Source organism: Prosopis cineraria, unplaced genomic scaffold, assembly GCF_029017545.1.
Source record: "Prosopis cineraria cultivar Desert tree isolate PC_DT_omini unplaced genomic scaffold, ASM2901754v1 PC14, whole genome shotgun sequence".
Taxonomy (NCBI): Eukaryota; Viridiplantae; Streptophyta; class Magnoliopsida; order Fabales; family Fabaceae; genus Prosopis; species Prosopis cineraria.
Window position 1 is genome coordinate 14,114,224 of NW_026555345.1, and position 22,754 is coordinate 14,136,977.

The window sequence follows — 22,754 nt, forward strand, 5'->3', positions numbered from 1 at the left end:
AAGAAGAAATCCTCATATGCATTTTTGTTCCCTGATAATATAGTTCTTATTGCGAAGACAAGAGGAGACTAACTGTAAACTTGAGTTATAGATGGAGACATTGGAATCAAAAAGTTTCCACTTAAGTAAGAATAAGACGAAATATTTGCATTGTAATTTTGATAAGAGATTGATCAGTAGTAATTTAAAAGTGAAATTGAAAAATCAAATTATGCCTCAAGTGAAAATATTTAGATATTCGGCAGCCATTATCCCACATGAAAGGGAAATTGATGGAAAATTACGCAAGCTAGATGCTAGGTGGTTTAATTAGAGAAAGACTAAAGGAGTTATTTGCTATTGTAAGGTACCTAATAAACTTAAAAGGAAATTTTATCAAACTATTACAAAACTAGGAATGTTATATGGTAATAAATGTTACGCTTTAATAAAACAGTAAAAGTACAAAGATGGAGTAACAAATGTGAGAATATTGAAATGGATGTACGAACATACACAACAACAACAACAAGCCTTATTTCACTAGGTGGGGTGGCTACATGAATTATATGATGCTATTGTACTCTATCATTTATTAAGCTTTTAAAAATATTATTAAGTAAAAGATCTCGCTCAACAACTTTCAAAAATGTTCTCTTTGGCCTTCATCTAGCCTTCTTAATAGGGCTCAAAATCATCTATTCCACTCTCCTCACAGATGCCTCCCATGGTCTTATTTGTACATGTCTAAACTATCTTAAACAATTTTCTATCATTTTTCCTTCAATAGGTGTGACGCCTACTTTTTCCTGTATTCGCTCATTTTGGATTTTGAACGAACATATATGTAAAATAAAATTCAAAATGAGTATATACGAAAAAAAGTAAACGTAGCACTTATTGAGAGAAAAGTAATAAAAAATCATTTAAGATTGTTTGAACATGTACAAAGAAGATCCGAAAAGGCACCAGTAAGAAAAGTGAAATAGATAAATTTGAGCTTTATTAAGAGGGGTAGAGGAAAGACAATGAGAACACTTTACAAAGTTGTCGACTAAAATCTTAGTTAACATTTCTAAACACTTGGCACATGATAGAGTACAATGGCATCATAAAATCTATATAGCCGACCTCATTTAGTGGGACAAGGCTTATTGCTGCTGTTGTATACTTTTATCCAATAAAATCAAGACAAGTAAATTGTAATGTATTGCTAATGTTAAAAATAGTTTGTTATAGAATAAGTCATCTTTAAAAGATCCACATGCTTTGATTTAATTAGAAACTAGCAACTTAAGTACATTGGTTAATGAGGAAAAAATATTTTTCTATATTTTTCCCATATATGTGAGAAGATAGAGAGATGGATACATATAGGAAGAATCACAACAGCTAGCAATAAATGATTCACTGCCTAAAAGTCAAAGATAACAAATAAGACAAAAAAAATACATTGGAAACAATAAACTAATAAATTCTAAACAACTAGCCCAAGATACTTCTAACAATTAAGTATATAACTTTTTCTCATATTCTGTTAAGGAGACCACAGCTGCAATTTTTCAAATGAAACGTGTGCTTTGTCATTTTCTACAAAAAGAACAGTCTGTGACACAATACTATAGTTCTTTGATAAGGCTCTGGTAACAGATTGATTTACATGAGGTCCATGAATAGTCTTGCCATCAAGATGGATTGTATTATAAGAAGATTGTTGATCAAGAAAGATGCTATGACTTCCTCCTCAACCTCAATGATGCTTTTGAAGACGTTTTAGGATGCATCATGAGCATGAAGCTGCTTCCCTCATTGAAAGAATCATTTAATATGATTAAGTGTGAAGAGAGCAAAAAGGTACTGACTCATCCTCCCACCCGTTCTAACTCATCTCATGACTCTTATACACTAGCTATTCAAGGCACTCAAGGTGACATGAAGGGTAAAGTCACAAATGGTGTGATCATTGCAAGAAGAATGGCCATATCAGACATGAATATTGGAAACTTCACAGTAAGCTATCCAACCCAAAACAAAAGTCTAAATCAAACGGAAAAAGGCTATTGGTTGGTATTGGTGGGGTTAAGGAAAGTTCTTTGAGCCCTAAGGAATTTTTGGTGTTGCGAAAAATTCTAGAGAAACACGCTTCACCTGCTTCTACCAATTTATGTGAGAAAACCTCTCCTATTACTCTAGCAAACGCAAGCATTGCTCTTACTAAGCAATTAGTGGTGTTACTGCAACTAGAAACATTTGGATAGTGGATTCAGGTGCAATTGATCATATAACAAGTTTAGTTTAGCAAATTTACTAAACGTGATTCAGTTGAAGTAGCCAATGGATAGTATGCTAAGGAGTTAGGCTCTAACACTATGGTTATTTCTAGGAATATTGTGTTGAAGAATGTCCTTTATGTTCCTGAAATACAATGCAACTTGTTATCTGTCAAACAAGTTACAACTCAAATAAATTGTCTTGTTCTTTTTTGACAAAAATGGCTGTGATTTTCAAGATTTAACCTTGGGGAAGATGATTAGCAATGGTAAGGAATAGAATGGACTCTACAACATTCAAGGATCTCTTCCTATAGCACATCATTCTCATGCTACCACCTTTATTACTTCCATTGTTGATCTTATGTTGCAGCATTCTAGGTTAGGCCACCCTAGTCTTAGTGACATGCAACTTTTGTTTGCAAGTATCAACAACAAATTAATTGCAGAATTTCATTGAGACTTGTCATTTTGCTAAACAAACGCAAAATTCTTATCCCTCTCATTCCGATGTTCCAACTCATCCTTTTAATCTTATTGATAGTGATGTATGAGATCCATCTAAAATTGAAACAAATTCTAAGGCTCGTTGGTTTGGTACTTTCATTGATGATCACACTCGGTTAACTTAGCTATTCTTGATGAAAGAAAAATCAGAGGTGTTTTCCATCTTCAAAAATTTTTATTCCTTTGTTAAAAACCACTTTCAGACCTCAATCAAGATGCTTTGGACTAAAAATGGAAAAGAATATCTAAATTATGATCTTAAAAATTTCTTGACTCTCCATGGTATATACACCACCAAACCTCTTGTGCTTATTCTCCTCAACAAAATGGGGTCTCCGAGAGGAAAAGTAGACATTTGCTAGAAGTTGTTAAGTGCATTTTACCGGGGTATTCCTCAAACCTAAAGGGTATAAGTATTGTTCTCCCATGACCAATAGGGTATACACTACCATGAATGTCAAATTCATTGAACAACAACCCTTTTATCCCAAATCACCCATTCAGGGGGTGAGTGAGCAGAGTGAATGGATTATTTGTGATTCCAAATGTGATCAACCTGGTCAAAACAATATTGAGCCTCATAAAGGACCTGAAACATCACTAGAATACCCGTTATTCCCATTTTCCCAAATACTAGCCCTAGAAATTGTACAGACAGGTCTGAACAATGTTCACAAACCAATTCTTGACTTGAAATCAGCCCTAGAACTCACGAACCAGTCATCAGAAAAATCTGAAACCAGATCCCAGTTTCAAGATAAAAAACCATTTGAACCTCTAACCTTGCTATCTGAACTAGATTCTGCTGAGACTAGCGTGAATGAACCTGTTAATGTCCCAAAACAGTAACTTGGTGGAGAAAATTCCATTATCATACCAAGGCAAAGCCATGACTCTGTACCTGAGACAAGTCTTAAAGAACTACACTAGCCAATTGCTTTGAGAAAAGGAAAGAGAAGTTGTACTCAACACCCCATTAGGAGTTATGTATCATACAAGAAACTCTCTTCTCCTTTGAAGACCTTTGCTGCTAATGTTGAAAGTGTTAGAATTCCCAAAAATTTCAATGAGGCCATTGCTGATCCGAAATGGAAACAAGCTATGGAGGAAGAGCTGAGGGCTCTACATAAAAATAGAACTTGAAAGATTGTGAACCTTCCAAAGGGAAAATTTATAGTGAATAGTAAGTGGGTGTTCACTGTTAAATATAACTCTGGTGGGAGTATCAACAAGTATAAGGCTCGCCTAGTTGCTCATGGATTCACTTAGACTTATGGTACTGGATTTCAAGAAACATTTGCACGTACGACAAAATTCAATACCATAATGGTCTTATTATCACTTGCTACGAACTTAGAGTGGCCTCTACTTAATATCAAGAATGCCTTCCTTAATGGTGATCTTGAGGAAGAGGTTTGCATGGAAGACCCACTAGGTATAAGAAATTAAGAGAATTTTGGTAAAGTATGAGACTATATAAATCTTTGTTGGAATACGACATCTTGGGCTCATTAAGTTAAGCCCAAACATGTTAAGGTTTAAGAATAATTAGGGTTAAAGAAGCACAAGTCTGCCGTCTTTAGCCTCTTATTCATTTCCTATTATATCTTGTTAATTATATAAGATTCTAATTGACCTTGTAAATATTTCTTTGATTGTACCTTGATTCTAGAGATTAACCAAAAGTGCTGTGTGGTTAAACCAAGATAAATACCCTAGTTGTAAATAGAATAATATATTTTTTTGCCCAAATTCTTCATGGTATCAGAGCGTTTGGCTCCCGACTTCCTAGGCAAATGCAATTCAGCAGTGTGAGAGTTCACACTATGGACGAATCTTCGTCATCCAAGACATCACACATAGAAGGTGTGTTGGTTCCAAAATAGCAAGCCATGACAAGTAGTGATGGCTTCCCATATGTTATGGTCACTCACAAATTGACCAAAAACTACCTACTATGGTCCCACAATATTCTAATGTTCATCCAAGGGAAAGGAAAGGAAATGTACGTGACTAGAGAAGCCAAAGAACTAGAATCACGCGATCCTACTTGCTGCACATGGACATCCGAAAATAATATGGTGATGAGTTGGCTTGTAAACTCCATCACTGTGGAAGTTAGCAGCAGCTACATGCTTGCCTCAACAGCATAGGAGATATGGGACTTGGTGAAACGCACGTATGTTGTCAAGGAGAACCCAGTAGCTGTGTTTCAATTGAAACAAGCCCTGAAAGACCTAAGGCAAGGAGATAAATCAATCACTCAATTTTACAACGCCCTTATGCGAATCTGGCAGTAGATAGATCTCTATGAAATCTATCAATGGACCAATCATGTTGATGCAACACTTACCTTCAAATTGTAGAACGGGAACGCACGCATGAATCTCTCTTGGGGTTGAATGACAAATTTGAAGGTGTAAAGGCGAGGATCATGGAACAGAAACTTTTACCTTCCCTTGAAGATACTGTCAACACCATCAAATTTGAGGAAAGTTGAAAAGAATTAGTACAAGGTATAAACCTTAATTCTTCTTCTACTCCTAGTACTAACTCAGAATCTTTTGCTATAATAGCCAAGGGTAAACGCTCTTCACTTTGGTGCGATCAATGCGACAAGAGTGGTCACACTAAGGATATATGCTAGAAACTTCATAGGAAACTGCCCAACCACAACAAGCAGAAAGGCAGAGGTGAAGCTCGAGGACTATATACTGGTCCTACATCTGAAAAACAGCCACTAAGCCAAGAGGAAAACACAATACTCAAGAGACTTTTGGAAAAACATGAAGTTACTCCTCAAGCCAATGAGAATTCTAACCCATCCATTTCTCTGGGACAAGCAGGTATGTCTCTCATAGCTGCATGTAGAACCCACACAATATCCAAGAACATTTGGATAGTCGACTCTAGTGCTACTCACCATATTACTGGTTTTAAGGAATTATTCTGTGAGTTTAAAACTGAATCTGCATATCCTCATGTCAAAGTTGCTAATGGAACGTATGCCAAGGTTAAAGGGGCTGGAACTGTGATAATTTCACAAGATATTAAACTAGAAAATGTAATATATGTGCCTGAAATTGAATGCAATTTGATCTCTGTGAAACAAATTTCTAAGGAGCTTGGTTGTAGTGCTACATTCTTTGACACTCATTATATTTTTCAAGATTTGACTTCGGAGAGGTTGATTGGCAATGCTAAAGAATGGGATGGTCTCTACTACTTGAGAGGAAAGGGAGAGAGAAATAAAGTAGCAAATGTTGTTGCCTGCTCTACTTCATCAAATAATGAGTTGATGTTGTGGCATTGTAGGTTAGGCCACCCAAGTCTCAATTATATGAAATTGTTATTTCCAGATTTATTCAATAAAATAAATCCCTCCTCTTTCCACTATGATTTTTGCTACTTTACCAAACAAGTCTGAAACCAGTATTTGCCTCATCCTTATAAACCATCCCAACCTATTGCACTAATGCATAATGACATTTGGGGACCTTCTAGAATTGCAACCACAAATAATGCTAGATGATTTATCACTTTTATTGATATCCACACTCGCCTAACTTGGGTATTTTTGATGAAAAACAAATCTGAAGCACTTGATATTTTTCAACGCTTTCATGTTTTTGTACAAAATCAATTTAAATCCTCAATTCAAATATTGAGAACTGAAAATGGCCGTGAGTACACGAGTACAGCCTGTCAAAAATACTTGTTTGAAAAAGGGATTCATCATCAAACCTCTTGTGTTAACACTCCACAACAAAATGATATAGCTGAAAGGAAAAACAAACACCTTTGAGAAGTTTCAAGAGCTTTAATGCTTACCAATAATGTTCCAAAAATGTTTTGGGGTGAAGCTGTCTTAACTGCAATATATTTAATAAATCAAATGCCCTCAAGAAATTTAACATTTTGAACCCCTGCACATAGTTTTCAAGAAGTTTTTCAAAACTCTCACCTATTGCTAAACATACCTTAAAGGATTTTTGGCTGCATTATTTTTGTGTATGATGAACATAAAGGAAAATTAGACCTAAGAGCTATCAAATGCATCTTTTTGGGGTATGCATCCTCTCAACAGGGTTACAAGTGTTATTCAACTTCCACTCGTAAATTTTATATCACTATGAATGCTCAGTTTTGTGAAAATCAACCATTTTTCCAAAAATTACCCATTCGGGGGGGAGTGAGACCAATAATGAATGGTTAATTTGTTTTAAAAATAGTAATTCTGATAAACTTGCACCTGGCAACCTCAGTACTAAATCTAGCAGGTCCCAAATGCCACCTGAACCCCCTCTTGACTCTGCACCAATTACGATGATAGCTCCTCTTCCTACATAATCAAATGACCCTCAATCACCTCCAATTGTACCCTCTAAACCTAATATCACCTCATCTGAACCTAGTTAGAGGAAGATATTCTGGAAAAATGTGGTAATACAGAAAAAGAAAATCTGAAAAATTATGGTACTATTAAGACAAGGGTGGAACAACCTAGTATGTAGAAGCAAGAATCTCACATCAGGCGAAATAAGGGCACTATATTGGAGGATCAATCACAATCTAGGTGAAACAAGGGCACTAAATAGAATGTGAGTGAAGGTAGTGACCAAACTATTCCTATGCAAGTTGAAGAATTCAAACCGAAGGCAAGTTCTGGAGATTTATGCCAATTACCTAAGGAATGGCAAACGAACATGCACTTAGCATCCCATTTATAAGTATGTCTTATAAGAAACTCTCTCGTCCTATGAAATCGTTTATAGCTAATGTGACCAATGAGAAAATACCAAAAACCTTTGAGGAAGCTAAAGAAGATCCTAAATGGACAGCAGCAATACAAGAGGAGTTGCATGCATTAAGAAGGATCAAACCTAGAGCGTTACTAATCTTCCCAAAGGGAAAATTACTGTGGGTTATAAGTGGGTGTTCACCATCAAATACAACCCTGATAAGACTGTCAACAAGTACAAAGCAAGACTCGTAGCCACAGGATATACCTAAACTCATGGCATAGATTACCAAGAGACATTTGCTCCAGTTGCCAAGCTCAACACCATTAAGGTTCTTTTATCACTAGCTACAAACCTTAAATGGCCGTTACTACAACTGGATGTGAAAAATGCATTCTTAAATAGTGACCTAGAGGACAAAGTGTACATGGAATTACCACCTAGGCTAAGGGGAAGTGGAAGACCTGGATGAGTTTGTAAATTGCAAAAATCTTCGTATGGTCTAAAACAATCCCCTCAGGCCTGATTTGGACGTTTTACACGAGCAGTCAAAGAGTATGGTTATACTCAATGTCAATTAGATCATACTTTGTTTGTGAAACATAATTGTGATAAAGTCGCTATCCTGATTGTGTACATGGAGGAAATTGTATTGACAGCAAATGACTTAAGAGAGATTGAAAAATTAAAGGCAAATCTGGCTAAGGAATTTGAAGTTAAAGACCTTGGAAACCTAATATACTTCTTGGGTCTAGGAGTAGCAAGATTAGAAAAGGGGATCAGCGTCTCACAAAGGAAACATACACTTGATTTATTGATGGAAACAGGGTTGTTAGGGTCAAAGCTTGTGGATATACCTATGGAGACCAACTACAAAAAGAACTTGAGAAGAAAGAAAGGAAAAGAAGGATCACCCGTAGACAAAGGGAGGTACCAAAGGCTAGTGGGAAAACTCATCTATTTATCCCACACAAGGCCAAACATCAATTTTGCAATTGGTACGGTTAGTCAATTCTCAAATGACCCATGTAAAGAGCACATGAAAGTAGCTTTCAAGATTCTAAGATGCTTAAAGAAGACTATTAGAAAAGGACTGTTCTTTAGAAAAGGAAACAACAAGAATAGAGAAGTCTACACTAATGCAGATTGGGGTGGTTCTGTAGTCAACAAATGCTCTACTATTGGATATTATACCTTTGTTTGGGACAATCTTGTGACTTGGAGGGGCAAGAAGCAACCAGTGGTCTCAAGAAACTCAACAAAAAAAGAGTACAAATCTCTAGCTTTGGGCATATGTGAAGGAATGTGGATCATGAGACTCCTAAAGGAGCTACACATTGAAATAAAGGGACCTTACAAGGTACGGTGTGATAACATGTCAACAATAAAGATTGCACATAATCCGGTACATCACGATAGACCCAAACATGTGGAGATCGATCGTCATTTTATAATTGAGAAAGTTGAAACAAAAGTGATTGACTTGGCCCATATACCTTCAAAAGATCAAATTGCCGACATCATGACCAAGCCACTTGCGAGAGAACGATTTGAAGAACTAACTGATAAGTTGGTAATGATTAATATCTATTCACCAACTTAAGGAGGAGTGTTGGAATACGACATCTTGGGCCCATTAGGTTAAGCCCAAACATGTTAAGGTTTAAGAATAATTAAGGGTTAAAGAAACAAAAGTCTGCCGACTTTAGCCTCTTATTTCTTTCCTATTATATCTTATTAATTAGATAAGATTCTAATTGACCTTGCAAATATTTCTTTGATTGTACCTTGATTCTAGGGATTAATCGAAAGTGCTGTGTGGTTAAACCTAGATAAATACCCTAGTTGTGAATAGTATAACATATTTTTTGCCCAAATTCTTAAATCTTTATATGGATTAAAGCAAGCACCCAGAGCTTGGTTTGAAAGGTTTTCTCCTGCTATAAAGGGCCTAGACTATAAGCAACATCAAGCAGACCACACTTTATTTGTTAAACACCATGGAAACAAAACAACAGCTCTCATTGTTTATGTTGATGATATAGTGTTGACAGGTAATGACGCAAAAGAAATCACTAAGCTCAAAAGAGCATGACAATTGAATTTGAAGTCAAGGATCTCGATGCCTTGAGATACTTTCTTGGCATGGAAGTGGCACAAACCCATAAGGAAATCAATATATCACAATAGAAATACAGTTTGGACTTATTGAAGGAGACAAGGATGCTCAAAGCTAGATTTGCCCATACTCTAATGAAACTCAATCAAAAGTTAACCATTAGGCCGGATGGTGCAGCAGTAAATAGAGATACCAAAGGCTGGTGAGAAAATTAATTTATATATCCCACACTAGACCTAATATATGCTTCCCAACAAGCATTGTAAGTAGAGCTGGCGAAAAGGGCCAGCCCGGCCCTGTAGGGCCGACCCTTAAAGGGCTTGGGCCTAAAGGGGCCAAACCCTTTTAAGCCCGAGTTCCCTTTAGGACCCTGACATTCAAAACCCGACCCTTGACATAGCGCGCTCAAGGCCGGCCCTGTAGGCTTTAGGCCCTTTTAACTATTTTTATTTTTTTAAAATTTTTTAATCAAACAAAAAATTACTTCATTCTAATATAATACCCAATCAAGAAAAGTATAAAAAAACTAACTAAATAACATCTAAATGAACTAAAAACACAAATAAAATAATAGCAATGCAATAAGTAATGGATCGGCTAAGCCGACAAACACCCAATCGAAATTAGAAGAGTAAATGTTGAACTGAATGAATCATTATCATGGATCTAGATGAATTAGGGGATTTAAAGTTGTATTTTTTTAGAAAATAACAGCCAAGGATTTCTGTATGAAATTTATATCAATTAAGAATCAATTATTATCAAAACCTGAATGAAAGACAAGCTACAATGAACTATTGTTAATTTAAAATGAGTTGTTATTAAAACCTAAATGAATACTTATTGATAAAGGCTAACCGAATCCACAAATATCCACTCGGATTTTAACAACAAGTGATCCTTGACTGATATAATTTTTGATCAATGATTCTTCATTGCTATTTTTCCTTTTTTTTTTTGCCTTCCATCCTCAGTAAATATGGGCTGATATGTGATGTGGAGTAAGATTTAGTTTAATTTTTTTTTTCAAATCTAAAAAGAGTGAAAATTATGAAAATTAATTAAAAAAAAATATGTACATACGGGCTTAAACGGGCTGGCCCTCAACCCTGCAAGGCCGGCCCGTTTAAGCCCCAGATTAAACGAGCTTAAACGAGCTAGCCCGTTTAAGCCCGATTTTATCATTTTAGAGTCCTATTTACAAGCCCGACCCTACTGTTATACGGGCTTAAACGAACTAGCCCGATGGGCTCAACCCGTTTTCCCGGCTCTAATTGTAAACCAATTGTCGAGTAATCCTCAAACGAGCATATGATAGCAAACTATAGAATTCTAAGGTACCAAAAGAAAACTCCTACTCAAGGATTATTCTTTAGAAAAAGAGATTTCAAAGGTATTGAGTTGTTCGCAGATGCTGACTAGGCTCAAAAACTGAGACAATCAACTACTGGCTACTATTCCTATGTGTTGAGAAACTTGGTGACATAAAGAAGAAACAACCAATAGTCTCCAGATGCCTAGCTGAATCTGAATGTAAGGCATTGGCATTGGGAATTTTGTGAAGACATGTGGATTAAGACTCTTGACAGAGCTCAAGATTGTTGATGTTACAATCAAAGTTTGGCGTGACAACATCTCAACATTAAAAATTGCTAACAATCCCATACACCATGACTGCACCAAACATGTGGAGATTGATTGACATTTTATTAAAGAGAAAATAGAAGAAAAAATGATTGATCTATCCTATATTCCTTAAAAAAATCAGATTGACAATGTGATGAGCAAGCCGTTGACTCAAGAAAAATTTGAGAGGTACAGAAGCAAGCTGGGAATGATCAACATCTACTGATGAAGTGTTGATAACGGGCTTACCATCTTTAGGCCCATTCCAATATTTAACCTAATTTTCCGTTCTTCTTTGATCTGATTTTATCTCTTATTATCATAGCCTTTATTATTTTATATTTTGAGGAGAAATCATAAGGATATGATCGATTTCTCCCTCTCTCTCTCTATGTACTATATATCGACTCATATAGTGAATAAAGACTTCTTTTGCTACCAAATAACTTCAACCTAGACCATCGACTAACAAGGCATTGACCAGTACAACTATAAAATGAAGACGTCCCGAGTAGATAAATAAAATGCATAGCACATGAACAATGAATAGAAAAATATACAACAAACCTTAGACTTTCAATATCATTCTGCTCTGCAGCATTAGCTCTTCAAATTGCCTCTTCTATTGCAAGAAAGAATGAGGTAAGGTCAAAAAAACCAACATGCAAATACATATAAATATACATGCAAGCTTACATGTATATTTTTGGTATGGCAATAAACTGATATAGAATGCATATACCTTCCTCCTTTCATGTTAATTTTTTCTCAGTTAACTGTAAAACAAAATAGAGAGAGAGAAGATCAAGATACGAAACATAGAAAGAGTTAAAAGAACAAAGGCTAGTAATAGCTAAGCTAAGAAAATTTAATGCACTAACATAGGGCTAGTTCCTGAGTCAATCAGATCTTGGCCAAATTAACTACACACAGACAAATATACGATGTTTTTTCTTAAAAATCATTTCAAGAAAACATAATAGGCACAACAATTTCAAGGGGAGTAGACTAAAGCATCAAATTGCTAATCTGTTGTACGAATTTTTCATACGGAGGGTTTAAATCCCTCTCTTTCCATTTCCATCAATGATTTGGTATTTTATTTACCTTTTTAATTTATAGAACAAAGTCATTTTTGTTTCTTTTCTTTGTTTGTTTGAACTTTTGATTAACTTTTATTATTATTTATATCATTTTATTTTATTTCTTTGATTGAATATAATTATAATCTTTTTTTATTATATTTAATAGTTAAAATTGAAAGATGTAAAATGGATAATGGATAATAAGAATAATGATAAGGGTCAGTTGAATTAAGTTTTATTTAATTATTATTATTTTGAATTTTGAATTATTTTTTAGATTTTATTCAGATATTCATTTAGATATCTAGATATTTATTCATATATCTAGATATTTAGATTTTATTTAAATTTTTAGTTTTTTAAATTTTATTTAGATTTTATTCAATATTTTGGATGGTATTTAGCCTTATAAACATGCATAGCAACTTAAAAGTTAGCATATCATGAATAAAACAGATTTTTGAGACTTATGGCCCTTTGGAGATTTCTCCTAAACATTTAAGAGAAGTAAAGAATGAAATCATTGTTCTATATTATCTTGATATATGAAATTAGATTCTGATTTCATGCTTTAATAAAGAATTACTCTTCTTATTTCTATCAAGTTTGGGATCCTACCAGATAAGGCCAAAATTAAGGCCTAAGCAGACACAGTCAATTCATGCGGCCAGTAACTCGAAGACTAACTTATTCATATCCTAATCAACAAAGAACAAGATCATGAATGTTGTTTGACTCCATGAAATGATAGTTTATACCCTCTATCCAAAATAATGCAAATTAGACAAGAATAAAGTATAAGCAAACCAGACACCAAGAACTGAAGATAAAAAGGAAGAGAAAAAGTAGTTGGAATATACAAATGAACCTTTCGTGTCCCAGCTGCATCTCGTACTCTTTTATGTTGCCCTAATTCTTTCCTTTCTTTTTGGTCACGCAATCTTTCTCCTTCTGACTGTCTGCATATGAACAAGGAATCACAAAAGATGAAACAAATGAGGAAAACATGTGATTGTTTAATGTCAAAGGAACGCAAACAAGAAAAAACAAAAAAAAAAAACTATGACTATTCTATAAATTATTTACTTAAAACAGTATATTAAACAGGACTGATATTAATAGTAGACTACAAAGCAATCCAAAACAAGAATTCAAACAAAAATCAAATAGAATAATAGAATCCTCAACCTATGAAGATACTACTAAGGGATAATATTTCTGTATGCCCATGTTAACCATAAAAACAAACTCAAAAGGACCCCTATCAGTTACAAACTCTAAATTAGAAATTACTAAGTGATTAACTTATATAAAAGATAATAAGATAGGTTCTTTTTCCTCTAATACCACATCAACATTAGATTAACATAACGCACCATATGAGAAAATAACATCTCAACATGGGACTTTGCTAGAATAAATAAGACCAAGTCTCCATAACTCATATTTCTGAAAGACAATAATAATCTAGCTAACATTATTGCACATACAAGATCAATGTATCACCTAGCAAGGGCTCCAGTTAATCAATGGGAGAACATCTAAGATCAATGTAAAGTTGAATCCATTAATTATAGAACTTAAGTAAAATCCAATTTCGAGAATACACATAAATCCAGCTGATTGCACAAATTATAGATTTTTATAATCAGTAGAAACTAGCAAATGTATCTCATATATTTTATGTAGAAAACTATTTAGTGCATTAAAGCATATTTACACACACACATACACACAGACACACACACACACAAAAACCACCTCTGAAGCATCATCTTCATCTAGTGAAATTTTCCTCTTAACTTGTCTCTCTTTTTCCTCCCTTGCAATTACCTGCAGGTTTTTCATTTCATCAAAACAAAGTCAAATGCTCTTAGGAGAACCACTAATCAGCAGCTTACCAAAACATAAGAAAATGAAATTAAACTTTTGGGCTCAGAGAACTTTGCCTCATCATCTTCATCATCATCCACTTCATTTTTCTTCCTGAACCGTTTTTTCCAACCTTCAACCTTTCTGGACTTAGAACAAGTCCGCAAGGAAGATCCATCATTCTCATCAGCATCATCAACATCCAAAATAGGATAAGTCTTTTGTTTTCTAACCTGCATTGCAGCTTCTCTCTCTTGTTTGTGATAAATCTGGCACATAATACAACGAGCATAGCAATGCAACAAAGATATAAGATGCTTCCAACACATAAGTATTAAAGGAGAAAAGATGTTATGATGGTAAATCTATGACTATATGTTCATTGTGCCACACGGATTAAACAACTAACATTTAAACCAGACGATTTGTGAGGAACTCTTGCAAAAAAATGCACGAGTTGAGCAACCAAACTCAACCAGTTTGCCCACTACATCAGTCAGTGGAGTAGCTTGCTTTGCTGCAACCACAATAATATATTTCCAAAATATTTTCCAAAATGAGTCGTAGAGATAATAGAGAAGAAGTTAACAGGATGGAAAGTGGTTTGAAATGAATTACATAGTCCAATAATGTATTGTATGACAGTGGGCTGAGAATAAACCAGTAGTGACATTAACTGGTCCGATACCCATGCCTTCAAACTATCATCATTCCCCATCTTCACTGCATGGAGTGCATAAAAGACCAGAAATAAGACTAACACAAATTGTAAGGGCAAGAAAAACTGAAGGAGTGAGCTGAGAATACCCATCAGTTATAAAAAGGTTAATCAAGAGTTGCACATTAAAATAAACGAAGCAACAAATATAAGATCTTTGCAATAGGTGCAGATGTCAAAGATGACTAGTAACGACAGGATGATTATCCATGTTAAAGGTGCCAAAAAAAGTGCTTGTTCTAAATGCATAGGCGCAGTAATTCATCGTGATAAAAAGGAGACAATGCCTCGTAAATGAATGCAAGTCTTTCAAAAGTTCATGAAAACTGAAAATATCAAAAACGGAATAGGAACCTAAGGCAATCAAGCTTGGCCATTATGAGCTAATATTTTGAATACTTTTAACCTTCAAAGTTCAAAACCAAGCCAACGTTTTAAAAGCGAACCAGACATCACACTAGAAATGCCAAGAAGTAACAGTTTTTATGGTTCAATCAGTTGAACATGTGATGTAATATTTAAATGAAAAATAATATTATATGTATATATCACCACAATTTGTCGAGCTATCAATACAGTAGCATCACAAATCCATAATATATCTACTTTTCAATGCAATAATGCTACAATAAGTGATATTGTCAGTGAAATACTACCACAATATGGTCCTTTGTTTCTAAATTAAATAAGGTGCATATATTCAGTCATCGCCTTTCTACAGTATGCATCAGGAGAATTTATATTGGCATAACCCTCCATAATCATCTTTATATGCATACAAAATTTTAGATATTTGATTCTATAAATATTAAAAGCCCAGCATACTCATATAACTGTCGTCCAAGCAACCCATTCAAAGCAGATGTATGATTCAGTCCAAAAACCAATCCAAAGTAGTAAACCAGCAGAAAACAATCAGAGACTACTCTGTGTATAAATGCATATTCATAATTTCAATCCAAATGAGAAAACCAATTAGACAACGAATCAATTATTCAATTATATAATTAAAATTTCAGATAATGAATAAAGCGAGTCATTTATAATTAAACACGCCACAAGAATAATGATTCAGCGAGTATAAGATTATGAGTTGTTCTCTCCATTTTTTTGATGGTATTTTTGTACTCTGGGGTTATCTTTTCTTTTCCGGGTTGCCCCAGCCCTCCTTAAAGTAAAGCATTTTTTGAATGAAATTCCCATTTTCACACAACCCACCACAAGAAAAATAATCGGAGAGTAGATACAGGGACTATAGAGGGTGATTTAGCACTCTTTGTTGTAGTGAGTGATCCATGGGCTATGGGTAACGATATGCCTCTGGGCTAAGTCCATCTTAATTAAATAGAATATCCTTGCTCAGCTCGCGGCTTTCTCCGGGCTTTATAGCGCCTGTAGCTGGAGCTAGGGCCACTCACGTTTAAGAATGGATTAGTAGTGGGAATCCGTGCTTCGGTTGACCTTTCTTATCGATCATCCTTATTAAGGTATCCGCCTGAATGGGCGCTGTTGGACTGGACCTAGTTACGGCTCCGTGGGCTTCCATTTTTGCCTCTCCATAAGTTGTATTGAGATTGGGTTGGTGTATATATTAAGTAGAAGAGGTTGCTTTCCCCCTACTTTATTTCCTTTGAGTGACTTGGGCCCTTCGATCAGATGCTTGCTCTTGTATTGTCATGGAGGCCGCAATTGAGGGAGGAACAAGCTTTACCTGCAATGGAGATAAGAGAATGAGAGGCCACGAACCACAAGCTTCAACTTCAGGTGGAATGAATACCAGCAACGCCGAAGAGGAAGACGAAGACCAGTGACTCGCGGAGGAAGATGAAGAAAACGTCGACGGCTAAGCTGCAGGAGCATGCGACTGTGAGAATAAATCAGAGGGAACTGTGACCGCTCGGGCAAGACCGCAACTACAGGGGCGGAAGGCGGAACCAGCCCGTAAGGCTATGTGGCCAGAGCCGGGAAACCGGGAAGCAGGCCCTTTACACGCCTGGATCACATAAGAATTTTCTTAATATACCTTAGAGAATCGCATTCAAGGACTCAAAAAAATTATTTACAGACAATAATTAATATAAAATAAATTATTATTAAAATAAAAATATGATTATTTTTTTAAAATAAAATTTATTGTTAGCCCTTATTTGTGAATAATTTTTTTGAGAGATCATTGAATGTGATTCTCCTAATATCTTATATATGTGTGTTTGGTTTTTAATTTGCATCAGACAACAGTATATTTGGAAAGATATAACTATTTGTTAAATTTGACAAAAGTATACCCCGAATATAGTCAAATGTTTTTTTTAGAGGTTATCCAAACAAGCTCTAAATTAATAAAAAGAACTTATCATATGGTTAAGAATCAAAAATGTCTGAGAAGTTTTTTAAAAGAGCATTCAATACTCTTACCTTTTAAAAAGATTAATATTGCCTTAAAAGTATTAAAAATGGAGCAAAGTCACCATTTTTCAATGTTTGACAAAAGTTGACATATCATCTTAACTTATCATTCTACATATCACACATTATCGCGCACATTAAGCTAAGATTTCCACAAAGCTATATAAATTTACCATTAAATACATGCTCATGCATATCTATAGCAACTCAAATCATTAAACATTCAAAGTACAAATTCATTACACAAGACTTCAAGGGTACAACTGTAGCCACTGCTACACTTGTCTCAAATCTTTTCCTTTGCCTTACTCACAATCGAGGCCTACAAAAATGTAACCACAAGGTAAGATAACAATTTCAGTAATAAAATAATTCACAACTATTAATCAACATGTATAACTTGAAGTAAGTAACACTATTATATGAAAATACATTTATGCATATGCATACAAACACATGACTTTATAAAATCATTTTCACATTTTACCATATTCGCTAGCATGATCTCCTACCCTCCGATCTTCTATATTACCCTGATAAAAAATATAGGCTCTACTAAGTCAAACATATACTCATTGTCCCAAACTCACCCCAGTGGTAGAATCACCCAACCAAAAGTGTTTTGTTCCACTTACAAATTATGGTTTTCTCCTATCATATGTAACATCCTAAATTTTCAATTTAGATACTAATTACTAATTAGGGATAAATTAATAAATTAGTATGTGATTATGATTTTGGATGGTAAATTAGAATTCTGAATTGTTGAGATGTTGAATGAATAGGATTGAGTGGAAGGAACGGTGTTGCAAAATTTAGGTGGACATTATTGGAGGTTACATCACACAACATCCCATCACACAAATACTAAGGAGCACAAATCTCTAACACTATACTCCATATGGAACTAAGGAGAGAATTCTTCAACACCACACTTATATCGGTACTAAGGAGAAGGAATTCTCCAACACCATACCTAGTCTAACGCCAAGGAGAATGAATGCCATATGGATTTTCATTATTCCTCCTTATGTGTGAACTCCCATCCCTAGCATAATCATGCTATCCAAATTGTATCTATGCACATGTACATATACAAATTCATTTCCAAAACCATTTTCATATGTCATATACTCATTTCACAAACATGCACAATTTCAAACACAAAGATAATATTATACTTCTACTTACAAATAATTATAACAATTAATTAAGTAAAAAAAATTATTCAATTATCTCAACCTTTTTGTTATTAAAAAGGTTACCCATGAATTTCTCTAATCACTTATTATCTCCACACTCGCTTCCAAGCCACTAAAGCGCACACATGTAGTATCAAGCTACACAAATTAGCATTATTTGTCAATTTACAAATTGACCACTAGTACTAATTATCACCATATATCATAATTAATTGTTTATTCCTTTCTTTCCTAACTAGTACAAGACCTAACCACTTCCTCTAGCCTTTCTATCACTTCTAGCTAAAAGTCTGCCCAAGAAGGGGATGAATTGGGCATTATAAAAAATGAGAAAATGATAATTAAAATCAAAAGATGAGTTTAGAGGGATATCACCGAACATTAAGAAAATAAACGAAGAGAAGCTTGCACAGATATTTATCCCAATTCAACTCTAACTACTTGAACCTACGTCCAGTCCTCAAGTTTTGCTTGAGATTTCTCCACTAATTTTACCAAGATTAATCTGGGTTCTTGGTAGCCACAATAAAATCCAAAACTTAACCTAAAGTCTAAATCACTCCCCCTTATAAAGGTAAATGATACAACCCAACTTAAACTTTAAGTTGCTCTTTTTTGAATTAGAAAAATAGAGGTAAACAGAGTATGTTTAAAGATGAACAACTACTATTCTCTTGCTTAGATTTGATATATAATCAATGAAGCTCACTCATAATAAATATAAACTCAGAAAATTGGTAAACAATAAATATGAATGACTTAAGTTTATTCGTGTTCATTCATCAATCTACCGTCTTCATAAATGCTTGTATTTATAGTTAGAGTCTGTAAAAGATCCGTTACAGTTAGGAATATAATCATTAGAGTTATTATCTTCTTTTCTCTGAGTTATCTGAGCAATCGCTGAATTGAGGTAATGTAATAGTGCTTTTTGGCAGAGCTTTCTCTGTTACAGCAAGTAAGGAAAGGTAGCAACTCTTTTTATTAAATGTTCTGACAAGGTAGGTAAGAAACTCTTTTGGAAGAAACTCTTTTTGACGTTCAAATGAGCTCAAGAACTTGTTTAGAATGATTTTTAAAAGATTATATTACCAACAAGACACGCAAAATGCGAAAGGAAAGAATTCAAAAGGGATCACAAAGAACCCCTGTTTTTCTTGTGTGAAATAGAGCGAGGATATTCAAGTTTATTTTGAAACAAGTGAGGCTATTTTAGAATAGTCAAGATCAAACAGAACAGAGATGTAGAGAGGATATTTCAAAGTAAAGAACATATATCAGAAGATAATTACGTAAGTATTGATATGAAAATCTTTATTTGGGAATAAGGGAAGCTACTTCTAAATAAGTTATTCCTTAATAGACTATTCCTAAATAAGCTACTTTACAAAGACGCAGCGTGAATAAGATTTGAAGAATAGAACACTATTCCAAAATAAGGACAACTATTCCTAAATACGCTATATCAAAATAGATAAGATAGTTGATACTTGGGAATGAAAAAAGTTCCCTCAGGAATATGCTATTCTGGAATAAAGGAGCTATTCCAAAATAAGGACCATCAAACTGAAAAATGATAAAAGCTCTCATGTTTTGAATTTGATTCTAAGACCACTTGAGATACCTTCCAAGCAATACAAGAGGTCCTTAAGGAATTAAGATCAATCAAATACTTAATCTTTAGAAAGAAACACAATATGAATAGATTTAGGAAAAGCTCATGTGTTTCTTGGCTATTTGGAAATAAGACACATATTTGGGAATAAGGAAATATATAGGAATAAGACGCAAGATTCAAAACCTTAAATCAAAATTAACCAATTTCCTTACAAGCCATTATTTCTTAATTATTAAACCTGTCAAACATAAACTTCTCTTATTTTGTAATAATCAAAACCAGGATTCAACATTAGTACCCTTAACACATTTCATATCAAAATCCTCAGCCTTTTTAATCATTCATTTATGGCTAAAACAAGCCTACAGCCTTAAACCTTTATCGTTAACTTCCAAACTAATCGCAAAGCTTTAGTTCAATTCTCAAAAATGTTTTTATTACTAAAAGGTAAGAAATAAACCCCTTAAAACTTCCTGATTCAATTTCTTTATCACTTAAACTAAGAAAAATTAGGGTAGAATCAAAGTTTTATGGTGGTATGAAACTTACCCGACAAGCAACTGATTGGAAGTGTCTCCCAAGACTCCAAAAATCAATGCCCTAGCAGAGTTTACCCTTCTTCTCCTCTCTTCTGCATGCTTCTTCACTCCTTTCCTTTTGTATCCAAGAGCTAACATGTTACTAGTAAGAAACTTTTTATGCCATGCGCTGTGGTGCATGCAGCATATGCCGCAATGTGTGATACAGTGAGAAACTCTCACCGTGCTTGTTGGACCTTTTCTAAAACACCATTCCTTCACTCAATCATATTCATTTGACATTCCAACAAGCTAAAATTCGATATTACCATCTAAAATTCTAATCATTTACTAATTCACTAATTTACCCCTAATTATCAATTAGTTTTAGAGTTAGGAATTCAGGATGTTATAAAGCCTACCTCTTTGTAACACATGCCATGGGACATGTGGCATGTGTTATGGAGCATGGTCATAATTCTTCCAAGTGCTATATCAAATGTGAAAAATAGAAAGGAAACAAAGAGGAAACGAGGTTGAACATTGAGCTCTACTAGGCCATAGGGATTTTGAAGGTTTTAAGAGTGTTTCAAAGTTTGTGAACATTAAATGCAAGCCTCTTAAGCCTTATACTTCCATCGTTTTCCTCTTTTCTCTAGATTTTGGGTTAGGGTTGAATTTTAGAGATGGTTTTTAATTTATAGAAACTATGGATCTGAACCTATTGGCTTAAATATTTTAAGCCAAACTGATCTTGTTCAAAGAGAATTAAGATAAATCAAATATTTATCTTAAGGCTTATAAGAGAGAAGGACATTAAAGGATAGTTAGGATAATAATCAAAGATTTAAGCTTACAGTCCAAACTTTCTTAAGCATTCAAATACACATAATCATCTACAAAATAAATGCTTCTCTATTTTGCAATAATCAAAACTAACAACTCATAGGCCTCAATTATTTTGAAAGTTATGTGTATGATTTTATTGAAATTGTCCATTAGGAGTTGCATTGTTTTGATTACTTGCACTATTTGATGATTTGAGTTCATTTGTATATTTTGGGCCTTAAATCGTTATATGTTAAATCTTGATATCTAGACATAGCCAAAATACTAGTGCAAGTATGATATTAAGAATGTGGATAATTGTAAAGGAGTATTGAGATATTTCCTAGAAAATTAGCTTCCCTTTCTATTTTTGTGATTAAGGGTTTAAGTGTTAAAATCATGATTTGTTAGATGTTGTATTATTGTGGTGTATTGCATAGGTCCTTTGTAGTCCATTAAGTGTAATCTATGAGCTTTTTGTGAACTTTTGGCATTTGGATTGAATATTCAATGCCCAAGTTGCAATTTAAGTAGTAAAAAGAGTGAGTTTAGAAATAGGTATCCAACTTTTATTTGAGAAATAATTTAAATGTGAAACTAGTGCTATTAGCTAAAACTTGGAGAAAAGCTTTTTTATATACACTTATATTGCGTCAACTGAATGTTGGATGAAGAAATGTAGTGCATTGAAAGTTTGCCTCGGAAACTATCATTTGAGAACATTGTTGCTGTCAACTTCGTACAATGCAATGTAATGCATGGTGCCTAGTATATGGCACAAAAGAGGTTGTGTCACGATGCACTTATGGAATGCCACAGTATATCTCTATCCTATTATGTTGAAATGTTGTTTTTCAACCTAATTAGCAATAAACCTGTGCAATGCATGGGATATCATTTATTTTATACAATTTAATATTAAATAAAAGATAAAATATTGTGCAATATTTATATATATAATCATTAAATAGTAAAAATTTCATACCAATATATTATATCATTAGGATATTAAAATTGTCATTTGTCACTAATAGGCATCAATTAGTGAAATGGGTTATGTAACCACTTAAATATGAGGTCTCAAGTTTAAGTCTATGTGAATGCACAAAATACCTTTCTAAGAGTTATCCCCAATTAGGCCCAACAATATTTGAATTTGGCTAGGTTAAATAACCATTGAAAAAACTTGTTAATTGTTATTTACTATCATCTGATCTGTTTATGACATAGTATATAAATATATTAGAATTAGAATGTATCTCTC